Genomic DNA, 12,172 nt, shown 5'->3' with positions numbered 1-12,172 from the left:
ATAAAGAATCAAAATAAAAAATATTGATATACTTACCCTCGTATGCGCCCTGGTTCTCACCGGCAGCCTTCCTTCCTAAGAATGAGCGCCTGAAGGACCTTCGATGACGTCGCGGCTTGTGATTGGTCGCGTGAGCGGTCACATGGGCGTCACGTGACCAATCACAAGCCGCGACGTCATCTAAGGTCCTTCAGGCGCTGATTCTTAGGAAGGAAGGCTGCGGGTTAGAACCAGGGCGCGTCCGAGGGTGAGTATATACCTATTAGGAATATACTCACCCTCGGACGCGCCCTCGGACGCTTCCTTCCTAAGAATTAGCGCCTGAAGGACCTTAGATGACGTCACGGCTTGTGATTGGTCGCGTGACCGCCCATGTGACCGCTCACGCGACCAATCACAAGCCACGACGTCATCGAAGGCCCTTCAGGCGCTCATTCTTGGGAAGGAAGGCTGCCGGTGAGAACCAGGGCGTGTCCGAGGGTGAGTATATCAATATGCTTTTATATTTATTCTTTATTTTACACTTAAATATGAATTCCAATACCGATTCCTGATATCTTAAACATATCGGAATTTGGTATCGGAATTCCGATTCCAGATCAGAAGATCGCCGACCTCATGGCCGACCCCACACAGGGGTCGGGTCGGGTTTCATGAAACCCGACTTTGCCAAAAGTCGGCGACTTCTGAATCTGGCCGACCCGTTTCGCTCAACCCTATTCACTATCATGAGGAGAGGCCAGGTGATTTTCCAGCTCTATAAAAACCCAGCCTCCTGTAACCTCGTGGCAATAAAAAGCAGCCATGGGTTCTTCTAGGCAGCTGTCTAGTACTAAAATGAAACTGGTAGTGGCCCACAAATCAGCAGAAAGCTAGAAGATAGCAAAGCATTTTCAAGTTGCCCTTTCCTCAGTTCGAAATGTAATTAAGAAATTCAGTTGACAGGAACAGTGGAGGTCAAGATAAGGTCTGAACAAAATAGAACTCTTTGGCCACAGTGATCAAAGGTATGTGTGGAGAAAAAAGGGCACAGAATTTCAGGAAAAGACCATCCCACCAACCATTCAGCATGGGCGTTGATCAATCATGCTTTGGGGTTGTGTTGCAGCCAATGACACGGGGAACATTTCATGGGTAGAGAAACGAATGGATTCAATGAAATTTCAACAAATTCTTGATGCAAACATAAAACCATCTGTAAAAAAAAGCTAAAGTTGAAAACAGAGTGGCTTCTACAAATGGATAATGATCGTAAACACACGTCAAAATTCACAATAGACTACCTCAAAAAGGCACAAGCTGAAGGTTTTACAATGACCCTAAGGCCCCTTTCACACATCAGTTTTTTGCTATCGGTCGCAATCCGTGGAATTTTGAAAAAAATAGACTCATAGACTTGTATTATCAATGGATTGCGATGGATGGCCTCACGTTTCATCCGTGGTTCGCCGGATCCATCGAAAATTGCTTGTCTGGTGGCCGGAGACAACGGACAAAGTAACATTTTTTTGTGTATGTCGAAAAAATGGACAGCGACGGATCTGTCACCGTCCGTCGTTTGCTAGAATGGAAGCCTATGGCGCCGGATCTATCAAATGACAGTATCCGACGACGGATTCCGTTTTTTTTAACTAAGCATGCTCCAATCCAATTAGCCAGATCTGCTAGTTGGATCCGTCTAAAAAACAGATCCGTCGCATCAATTTTTCACAATCTGCGATCGATCCGTCGAGCCATTGTGACTGACGGCAAAAAACTGATGTGTGAAAGTGACCTTACAGTCCCCTGATCTGAACATCATTGAAAATCTCTGGCTAGACCTCAAAATAGCAATATATGCAAGACAATCCAGAAATCTTACAGAACTGGAAGAATTTTCCAAAGAATAGATGAAAATCCCTGAAACAAGATTTGAAAGACTCTTAGCTCGCTACAAAAAGCGTATACAAACTGTGATATTTGCAAAAAAGGGGTGCTATTAGGTACTAACTATGTAGGTTGCCCAAAGTTTTGCATCGGCCCACTTTCCTTTACGTAATTTTTAAAATGTAAGAAATCACAATATATTTATATTTTTTTGCCTAAAATACAAAAGAAATGTGTCATCTTTAACTTTAACCCTTTTAGAAATCATTCATTTTCCACTTACTTAACTACTTACTTAACTATTCACAATAGCTGTAATTTTGACCAGGGGTGCCCAAACTTTTACATGCCACTGTATATACTTGCCTCCACACTGTCATCACTATCTTTTATACTATAACTGCTGCATTGTCCTCCCTTATGTACTGTAGTGGCGGCATTCCTGCACTCTTCTTCTCTCCCCTAGCAGGGATGCCGACTCACTCACCGCTGCAGCCCCAGTCCCTCACTTACTCCTCTTCCAGGAACTGGGGTCAGCACACTGAACTTAGGGCGCTTGCGCTCTAACTCCTTTTTGAAGGGACAGCATACGCCATCCTAAACTGTCCCCAGCAAATGGCTTGGAGACACTTATTATTTTTGGCACCGCTACCTGAATGGAGGTGCCTGAGCAACGTGTAAAGTAAGTTTTCTGCGTGCTTGCTAGTTGTCAGTTCCCCAGTACCCACCAGTCAGTTTACCTCTCCTGTACCTGTCTTCTCATATATGCCTTATATCCCTGTATTCCAGCCATGACCACCAGCTCCGACCTGCCTGTATATCAGTCATATCCACCTGCACTAGCCTGCCTGTATATCAGCCGTGATCCTCCTGACGAAGCTGCTGTCGTAGCGAAACGCGCGTCGAGGTGCGCTCAGTCTGTGTGACCCCTCTCTCCCTGGTCCAAGCATGACCGCAGGTAGATATTACTCCTAACTGTTACCCATCATATTATTGTTTGTGTCCGCACTTACTAGGAGACATTATTGGAGTGCAGTTACACGCACACTGGGGTCCTGCCTTACATGTAGTTATATCAGGGAACGGCCAGTATATCTTGACTATGTGGATTGTACGGTATTTGATATTTGACATGTGCCGTTAAGTAGGGGTGCTATCAGTCTGTAGCTTCTGCTCTGATCCTGCATTTGTTTATTATAACACTTCACCAGTATGTCATGTTATCTATTTGTATTTTAGATTGTTTATAATAAAAGTTGTGGTTTTTATACACTTACTACGTGATCCAGTGTCTTCATAGTTTCTCTATTGGTGTGCAATATCAGCCGTGTCTGCCTGCACCAGTCTGCCTGTACATCAGCCATGCCAGTCTGTATACCAGCCATATCTCCCTGAACATGCCATGCCAGTCTGTATACCGGCTGTACCTGCCTGCACCTGCCAGTCTGTATACTAGCTGTAACTGTCTACACCTGCCATGTCTTCCAGTATTCCTGTCATGCCTGCCTGTACTTATCAAGTCCATCTAGTCTTGGTCGTTCCATCTATGTACCTGCCCCTTTGGGGGTAAGCTACAGCACATCCGAGATCTGTCCTGGAGCAGTGCCTAGGGTCTATCTGGTGCCAAGTCTAACCTCACCATCTGGGACGCTAGCAAAAAGTCAGGTGTTTGCTTAGTCATGCCCCTCCAGGCTCTCGCCGGATCAGAGCGCAGTGGTTACATCACCCCTGTTACAGTTTACTCAGGTCATGAAATCCATTGGGCCCCAAGCTTCCTCTGTCTCAGACATGTACCAGGAAGTTTCCTTCCAGAAAGACCAGCAGGATAAAATATTTGCTTGCCTGCGGACAGTGACCACCCACTTGGATACGCTGACATCTACGTCTGCATCCGCACCTGTCTCACAGGGAGATCAAGCCGCAGACCTCAACTTTGACACCTTCCTCTAAGCTTATGCAGATTGACCAGGTGCTGCAGACCTAGCAGCGTTAGAAGGATAGTCAGACCAAAGGGAGGTGTTTCAAAGGAGTCTTGAACATTTAATCTGTTCCTGTTGGCCTAATGCATATTGATCTGTATGTATTGCAACAACTATTGTTTGTTTAATATGATGTGATTTATATATCTGCATGCATATTGTTCACATGTCAACAAAGTTAAAAAAAAAAAAGAGTCCTCATTTACAGACAGGATGTTCCTCCTCCCCTTTTTCTTTCTGAGCACATTCTGGTGTGTGCAGCTGAAGCTGAAGGTCACAGCAGCTCTCTCTCAGAAACCAGATTGATCCTGTTCTCATGTTGTAAGCTGGATGTTCTTGATTCTTAATAAATGAGCATTCTCTATTGCTCGTTGTGGACATCATGCTGATTAACCCGCTGCTAACAGTTCCTGTCCTTAAAAACTGGGAAATTCCAAAGCCTGGGGGCCATTGGGGAGGTTGCCCTGGGCAAGGATTACTCTACTTCTCCCTTGACTCTCTCAGTATCAATTTCCTGTGGTGATATCAATTTCACTGAATTGCCCTACCTGGACTCTGGTTCTGCAGGAAATTTCAATCAACAGAACAGAATATTGTGGAGCAGTATAATATCCCGATCCAACATATGAAGAATCCTTTGGCGGTATCATCTGTGGATGAGAGAACTCTTTCAAAGTCAGGCCCTTTCCGTTACTGAGCCTGTGGAGTTTAGAAAGGAATCTTTGTCTCATCCTCTGCTTCTAGGTCTGCCATGGCTTTGAAAACATAAGCCTTTCTTAGATTGAAAATCAAGAGAATTACTTAATTGGGGTCGAGTGCCACGGGAGATGTCTAGCTCCAATTCATCCTGCTTGACCTCTGGCTACTCTATCAAACTTACCTGGCTTTCCTTCTGCTTATTGGACATACACTGATGTGTTCAACATAAAGGAGGCTGAGATGCTACCACCACACAGGCCGTATGACTTCTCTATCGACATTTGTCCAGGCTCTCCTCCTCCATGAGGCTGTATCTACCACCTTTCCCAGGCTGAGACCGAGCCATGCCTGAGTATATCAAAGAAAATCTTGCCAGGGGATTTATACGCAAGTCATCCTCCCTGGCTGAAGCATTATTCTTCTTTTATAAGGAAAAATGATGGCCCACTTCCACCCTGTGTCGATTATAGCGGACTCAACCAGACGACAATCAAGAATAAATATCCTGGCCCTCATTTCTGAGTTGTTTGATCATCTCAAAGGTTCCAGAGTCTTCATGAAACTCATCCTTTTGAGGGGCATATAACCAGATCTGAATACACCAGTGGGACAATTGGAAGACGGCCCTTAGCACCCACAACAGCCATTATGAGTATTGTGTAATGGCGTTTGGGCTCTGTAATGCCCCTGTAGTCTTCCAAGAAATGGTGAGTGACATTTTCTGGGACCTCCTCTACACATTTTAGTGTTTTCTCCCTTGGCAATACATTTTTGTCTCCCCAATCATAACATTATGGACATGAAATTACTTGTATTAAAATGTAACTTCAAATCTCAGAGAGACAGAAGAGTATGGGAATATAAGCTGATGGTGACCTTTGACACTCTCAGTGCAAGAATGAATGTGTCGCATGGATTTATGTATTTTTACATCAACTAAGGACTTAGCCCCTCAGACCATGTGGGGTCATCATAACAGAACCAGACCCCAATCAGAGGACAATAAAACATTCCCTATCTATGAACTGGTCCAATATTTATGGACATGACTGTTTATCACTCACATAAGGCCATGTTCACACTATGCGGTTTTTACTGCGGAACCGCGGCGATTTTGCCGCTGCGGGTCCGCAGCTGTTTTCCATGCAGGGTACAGTACAATGTTACCCTATGGAAAACAGAAACCGCGCTGAATTGCTGCGGAAAAAAAGAAGGACCATGTCACTTCTTTGTGCAGAATCGCAGCGATTCAGCACCCATAGAAATGCATTGATCCGCTTACTTCCCGCATGGGGCTGTGCTCACCATGCGGGAAGTAATGCGGATAATGTGCGGGTGGTACCCGGGGTGGAGGAGAGGAGACTCTCCTCCAGGCCCCGGGAACCATATTTGTGTTAAAAAAAAAGAATTAAAATAAAAAATAATGTTATACTCACCTCTGAAGTCTCAGCGCTGCACGCGGCCATCCGGTCTCAGGTTTGCTATGCGACCTGGACCTTTATTATTTTTAACATTACTATTGATGCTGCATATTGCTGCATATGCAGCATCAATAGTAGGGGTAAAATCCCACAGCGGAACCCGCAGGACAAACCGCGATAAATCTGCAGGGATAACCGCAGCGGGTTTGCCCTGCAGATTTATCAAATCCGCTGCGGGAGAACCCGCAGGATAAAAAGGAACGTGTGAATGTGGCCTAAGGGTAATTCTGCTTCATGTCACCTGTCTTATCTATGGCGTTTTTCTGTGAGGTGTTGGGCATAAATATGTGATTCTTCAGAATTTCTTTTAATCTATGCCTGATGAAAAGACCTGAGTAGTCTCGAAAACTTGCAATTTGTTACCATCTTTTCAGTTAGCCATTAAAAGGTATCAACCACTGAGGAATTTCAATTCTGAATATTTTTCTGAATGGATGAAGAAACACATAGAGAAGAGATGTCTAGACCTGCCTCTGTTTCAGTCTGGGGACAAAGTTTGGCTGTCTTCAAGGTATGTTTGTCTCAAGCTACCCTCATATAAATTCAGTTCTTGCTTCATTGACCCGTTCCAGGTTCTCAAACAGATAATTCTTGTAGCCTACAAGCTCAAGCTACCTACCTCTTTATGGATTCCCAATTAATTTCACATGTCTCTCCTCAAGCCGGTTATCATCAGTCCCTTCTTCGAAAATCTAGGTACCACTCCTGCTCCAGTCAGCTCTGAAGACGTTTTCAAGGTAAAGAATATTCTGACCACCAAGAGGATAAGAGGAAAAATGTTTTTTTTGGAGATTGGTAGACATTTAGTCCTGAGAAGAGGTTGTGGGAGCTCAGGGAGAACATCCATGCCCCCTCCTCCTGGAGAGATTTCTTGGGGTCTTGAAAAAGAAGGGGCGTAAAGAAGTGGGTACTGTAGCACTGGCATACCTGCACGCTTCTCCCCTCTCTGGCAAGGCAGCCCACTCACTCAGTGCCGCAGCCCCTGTCCCGCACTTCCTCCACCTCTGGCTGCTGTCCTGGGTCTGCACATGGCTTGCAGCTCCCTGGACACGGTGCTTAGGGCATGCACACGCTCCCTCCTTCTAAGTGTGACAGCGCGTGCTGTCCTAAAGTTTCTTCAGTCATTGGCTGGGAAACACTTATTATTTAAGGCACCTCCACTTGAATGGAGGTGCCTGAGAGACGTGTAAAGTGTTTTCTGCACGCTTGCTATTTGTCACATCACCAGTGCCCACCAGTCTATTTACCTGTCCTGTAATTGTCTGCCTGTACTTGTCTTGCATCACTGTATTTGTCATTCCTGACAGCACCTGCCTGTCTGTATATCAGCCATACCCACCAGCACTTGCCTGTCTTTGTATCAGCTGTGCCCATCAGCACCAGCCTGTCTATATATCAGCCATGCCCAATTGTACCAGCTTGCCTTCATGTCAGCTGTGCCCGCCAGCACGTGCCTGCGTAAACATCAGGCTGTGCCAGTCTGCATATTAGCCATACCTGCCTGTACCTGCCATGAAAGTCTGTATACCAGCCGTACCTGTCTACACCCTACATGTCTCTCACTATTCCTGTTGTGCCTGCCTGTACTTATCAAGTCCATCTAGTCTTGGTTGTTCCATCTTCCTGCCCCTTTGGGGGCCAGCTGCCGTGTGACCGATGTCTTTCCTGGAGTAGCACCTGGTGTCCATTTGTGGTCAAGTTTAACACCACCATCAGGGTCACTAGCCAAAATTCAGGTGTTCGCCTAGTCACGCCACTCCATGCTCTCGTTGGATCACGGTGCAGTGATTTCACCACCTCCGTTACATGTATTATGACCACCAAACAATCTAACTTAATATATTATGCCCCTCACACCTCACCCTTTTGAACTAAAACTGCCACATTGGTCCCTCATGAACTATATAAATGTATAATTTATATTATTTATTATCAATAATTCCACAGCACTTTACAGACATTATTTCCACTGTCCCCATTGGGGTTCACAATCTATATTCCCTGTCAGTATGTCTTTTGAGTGTGTTGGAAACTGAAGTACTCTGAGGAAACCCACACAATCACGAGGAAAACATAAAAACTCCTTGCAGATGTTGTCCTTGGTGGGATTTGAACACAGGACCCCAGCTAACCACTGAGCCACTGTACTGCCCCACTGACACCATTTCATGCTGTCTTTATCTCCACACCGTCTCCATATTGTGCTTCCATTTCACACTATCCCTCCAGGCTGCCCCTCTTCATACTATCCCATTTCTCCATATTGTGCCCCTTTTTCATACTGTCCTCCCCTTGCTGCCCCTCTTTTCACACTGTCACCCTCTTTTTGCCTTATCTTCATGTGATGTCCCCTTTTAAACTGTTCCCACCCACCTCCCTTTCTTAATATTATGCCCCCTCTCTACATTATATCTCTCACGTTGATCTTTCTTCAGACTGTTACGCCCCTCTTCATGCGGTCCCCTCCATGTTACCCCCTCTTCACACTGCGCCTTCCACGCTGCTACTTCTCCATACTTTGCCCTCTCTTCATATTGTTCCTCCACACCAGCACTAGACCCTCTAAAAACTGTACCCCCTCTTAACAGTTTCACCTCACACTGACTATTTTCTGTGATGGGCTCCCTCTTTATACTCACTTCACCTTGTCATGTAAGTATCATGGATGTATTGCATTATGAAAAATTGTATTGTGATACACAATAATTTGTTCTGTTCTACAGACAAGCTAGCACAATTACTAGTCTGCTTGATTACTCTGTGTAATGCTCGTGCCCAGACTGGTTGGTGCGGGCGTGCGTGGGTGTGGACCCACTGGACCACAGACCAGACTTCCCTGGAAGGGGTTTGACTAAGTAGCTTCCTAGGTGTTCGCTGGAGCTTCTGATGGTGAGGTCAGACTTGTGCGGCAGGTAGCTACCAGGTACCACTCCAGGGTGGTGTCTGGCTGTGGATGCTGATCCCACCAGAGAACAGAGCACAGACAGACAGTCACGGCTGTGACACTGACTGACAGACGGCTTTGGCAGAGACCCTGATGGGTGGACTGGCTTGACGGAGACACAGGCAGGCGGGCACGGCAGAGACACGGGTGACGGACAGGTATGGCAGAAGCACTGATGGGCGGACTGGATTGACGGAGACACATGCAGGCGGGCATGGCTGGCACTCTGGCAGACAGGCGGGCTTGGCTGGCACTCAGGCAGGACAGGAGGACTGAACTGGAATGTCGGCAGGACCAGTGTGGACCGGAATACAGGCAGGCACGGCAGGTATATAGGAACAGGAAGGGACCTGTTCGGACAGTAGGAATGGAGGAAGGGAAAGACCGCAAGAGCAGAAGCAAAAGTAGGAGCACAGGAGGAGGAGCCAAGGGCCAGAGCCAAGAACGGAAATGCAGGAGGTGGAGCCAATAGCGGGAGGCAGAGTAAACTACAGAAATGCAGGAGGCGGAGCCAAGAGCGGAAGGTTGAGCTGAGAGCAGAGAAGGAGAAGACGGAGCTAGGAAAAAACGCAAGGAGCAGAGCCGCAGAGCTATAGCTGAGCCGCAGAGTGCAGAGCAAAGCAAAACCACAGAATGCAGAGTGTTATGACCTGGTGGTTAGGAGCACCCGGAACGACCTGATGGTTAAACTCACACAGGACAAGCTCTGGGAAGTGGGAGCTCTGCCAACCGCAACCCCTAATCCTATCACACAACTAGAAATAGCCGTGGAGTGTACCTAACACAAGCTAGACGCCTCTTCACAGCCTAAGAGCTAACTAGCCCTAAAGATAGAAAATATAGCCTACCTTGCCTCAGAGAAATTCCCTAAAGGAAAAGGCAGCCCCCCACATAAATAGACTGTGAGATAAGATGAAAGTCACAAACACAGAAATGAAACAGGTTTTTAACAAAGGGAGGCCAAGACTTACTAAACAGACTGAGGATAGGAAAGGTATCTTTGCGGTCAGCACAAAACCCTACAAAAAGACCACGCAGAGTGTGCAAAAAGACCTCCGCACCGACTCACGGTGCGGAGGTGCCACTCTGCATCCCAGAGCATCCAGCTAGCAGGGCAAGATCATGATAGCCAGCTGGACAAGGAAACAATGAACAAATTAATAACTAGCAGGGACTTAGCTTCTGCTGGAGTAGACAGGTCACCAGAAAGATCCAAGAGCGAACTGAACCAGTACAAGAACATTGACAGCTGGCATGGAGTAACGATCTGAGTGGAGTTAAATAGAACAGCCAGCCAAAGAATAAACTACGTCACCTGTGGAAGGAACCTCAGAAGCAGCAGCTCCACTAACAGCCACCAGAGGGAGTCCATGGACAGAACTCTCCGAAGTACCATTCATGACCACAGGAGGGAGTTCGATAACAGAATTCACAACAGTACCCCCCCTTGAGGAGGGGTCACCGAACCCTCACCAGAGCCCCCAGGCCGATCAGGACGAGCCAAATGAAAGGCACGAACTAGATCGGCAGCATGAACATCAGAGGCAAAAACCCAGGAATTATCTTCCTGACCATAACCCTTCCACTTGACCAGGTACTGGAGTTTCCGTCTCGAAATACGAGAATCCAAAATCTTCTCCACCACATACTCCAACTCCCCCTCGACCAACACCGGGGCAGGAGGATCAACGGGGGGAACCATAGGCGCCACGTATCTCCGCAATAACGACCTATGGAACACATTATGGTTGGCAAAAGAAGCTGGAAGGGCCAAACGAAATGACACAGGATTGAGAACTTCAGAAATCTTATACGGACCAATGAAACGAGGCTTAAACTTAGGAGAGGAAACCTTCATAGGAACATGATGAGATGACAACCAAAGCAAATCCCCAACACGAAGTCGGGGACCAACACAGCGCCGGCGGTTAGCGAAACGTTGAGCCTTCTCCTGGGACAATGTCAAATTGTCCACCACATGAGTCCAAATCCGCTGCAACCTGTCCACCACCGTATCCACACCAGGACAGTCCGAAGGCTCAACCTGCACTGAAGAGAAACGAGGATGGAAACCAGAATTACAGAAAAAAGGCGAAACCAAAGTAGCCGAGCTGGCCCGATTATTAAGGGCGAACTCAGCCAAAGGCAAGAAGGACACCCAATCATCCTGATCAGCAGAAACAAAACATCTCAGATATGTTTCCAAAGTCTGATTAGTTCGTTCGCTTTGGCCATTTGTCTGAGGATGGAAAGCCGAAGAAAAAGACAAATCAATGCCCATCTTAGCACAAAAGGACCGCCAAAACCTCGAAACAAACTGGGAACCTCTGTCCGAGACGATGTTCTCCGGAATGCCATGCAAACGAACCACATGCTGGAAAAACAATGGCACCAAATCAGAGGAGGAAGGCAATTTAGACAAGGGTACCAAATGGACCATCTTAGAGAAGCGATCACAAACCACCCAAATGACCGACATCCTTTGAGAGACAGGGAGATCTGAAATAAAATCCATGGAAATATGCGTCCAGGGCCTCTTCGGGACCGGCAAGGGCAAAAGCAACCCACTGGCACGAGAACAGCAGGGCTTAGCCCGAGCACAAGTCCCACAGGACTGCACAAAAGAACGCACATCCCGTGACAAAGAAGGCCACCAAAAGGATCTAGCCACCAAATCTCTGGTACCAAAGATTCCAGGATGACCCGCCAACACCGAACAATGAACCTCAGAGATAACTCTACTAGTCCATCTATCAGGGACAAACAGTTTCTCCGCTGGACAACGGTCAGGTCTATCAGCCTGAAACTTCTGCAGCACGCGCCGCAAATCAGGGGAGATGGCAGACAAAATTACCCCCTCTTTGACAATACCCGCCGGCTCAGGAACACCCGGAGAGTCAGGCACAAAACTCCTTGACAGGGCATCAGCCTTCACATTCTTAGAGCCCGGAAGGTACGAAACCACAAAATCAAAACGGGAGAAAAACAGCAACCATCGAGCCTGTCTAGGATTCAACCGTTTAGCAGACTCGAGATAAGTCAAATTCTTGTGATCCGTCAAGACCACCACGCGATGCTTGGCTCCTTCAAGCCAATGTCGCCACTCCTCGAATGCCCACTTCATGGCCAACAACTCTCGATTGCCAACATCATAATTGCGCTCAGCAGGCGAGAATTTTCTAGAAAAGAAGGCACATGGTTTC

General features: G+C 46.9%; 1 long non-coding RNA gene across 1 annotated transcript in view; it reads left to right on the top strand.

Moving 5' to 3' along the window:
- The first annotated feature begins 2,659 nt into the window (after positions 1-2,659).
- The window catches only part of LOC138648918 (uncharacterized), an 81,298-nt gene continuing 71,785 nt past the window's right edge, over positions 2,660-12,172 (top strand). The window contains exon 1 of the long non-coding RNA XR_011315217.1: positions 2,660-2,824. This is a non-coding gene — a long non-coding RNA (uncharacterized lncRNA). The remainder of the gene's footprint in view (positions 2,825-12,172) is intronic.

The sequence above is a fragment of the Ranitomeya imitator genome, chromosome 9 (genome assembly GCF_032444005.1).
Source record: "Ranitomeya imitator isolate aRanImi1 chromosome 9, aRanImi1.pri, whole genome shotgun sequence".
In the NCBI taxonomy this organism is placed as follows: Eukaryota; Metazoa; Chordata; class Amphibia; order Anura; family Dendrobatidae; genus Ranitomeya; species Ranitomeya imitator.
Note: the sequence above shows the minus strand (reverse complement) of the source record. Positions and strands in the feature narration are given on the sequence as shown.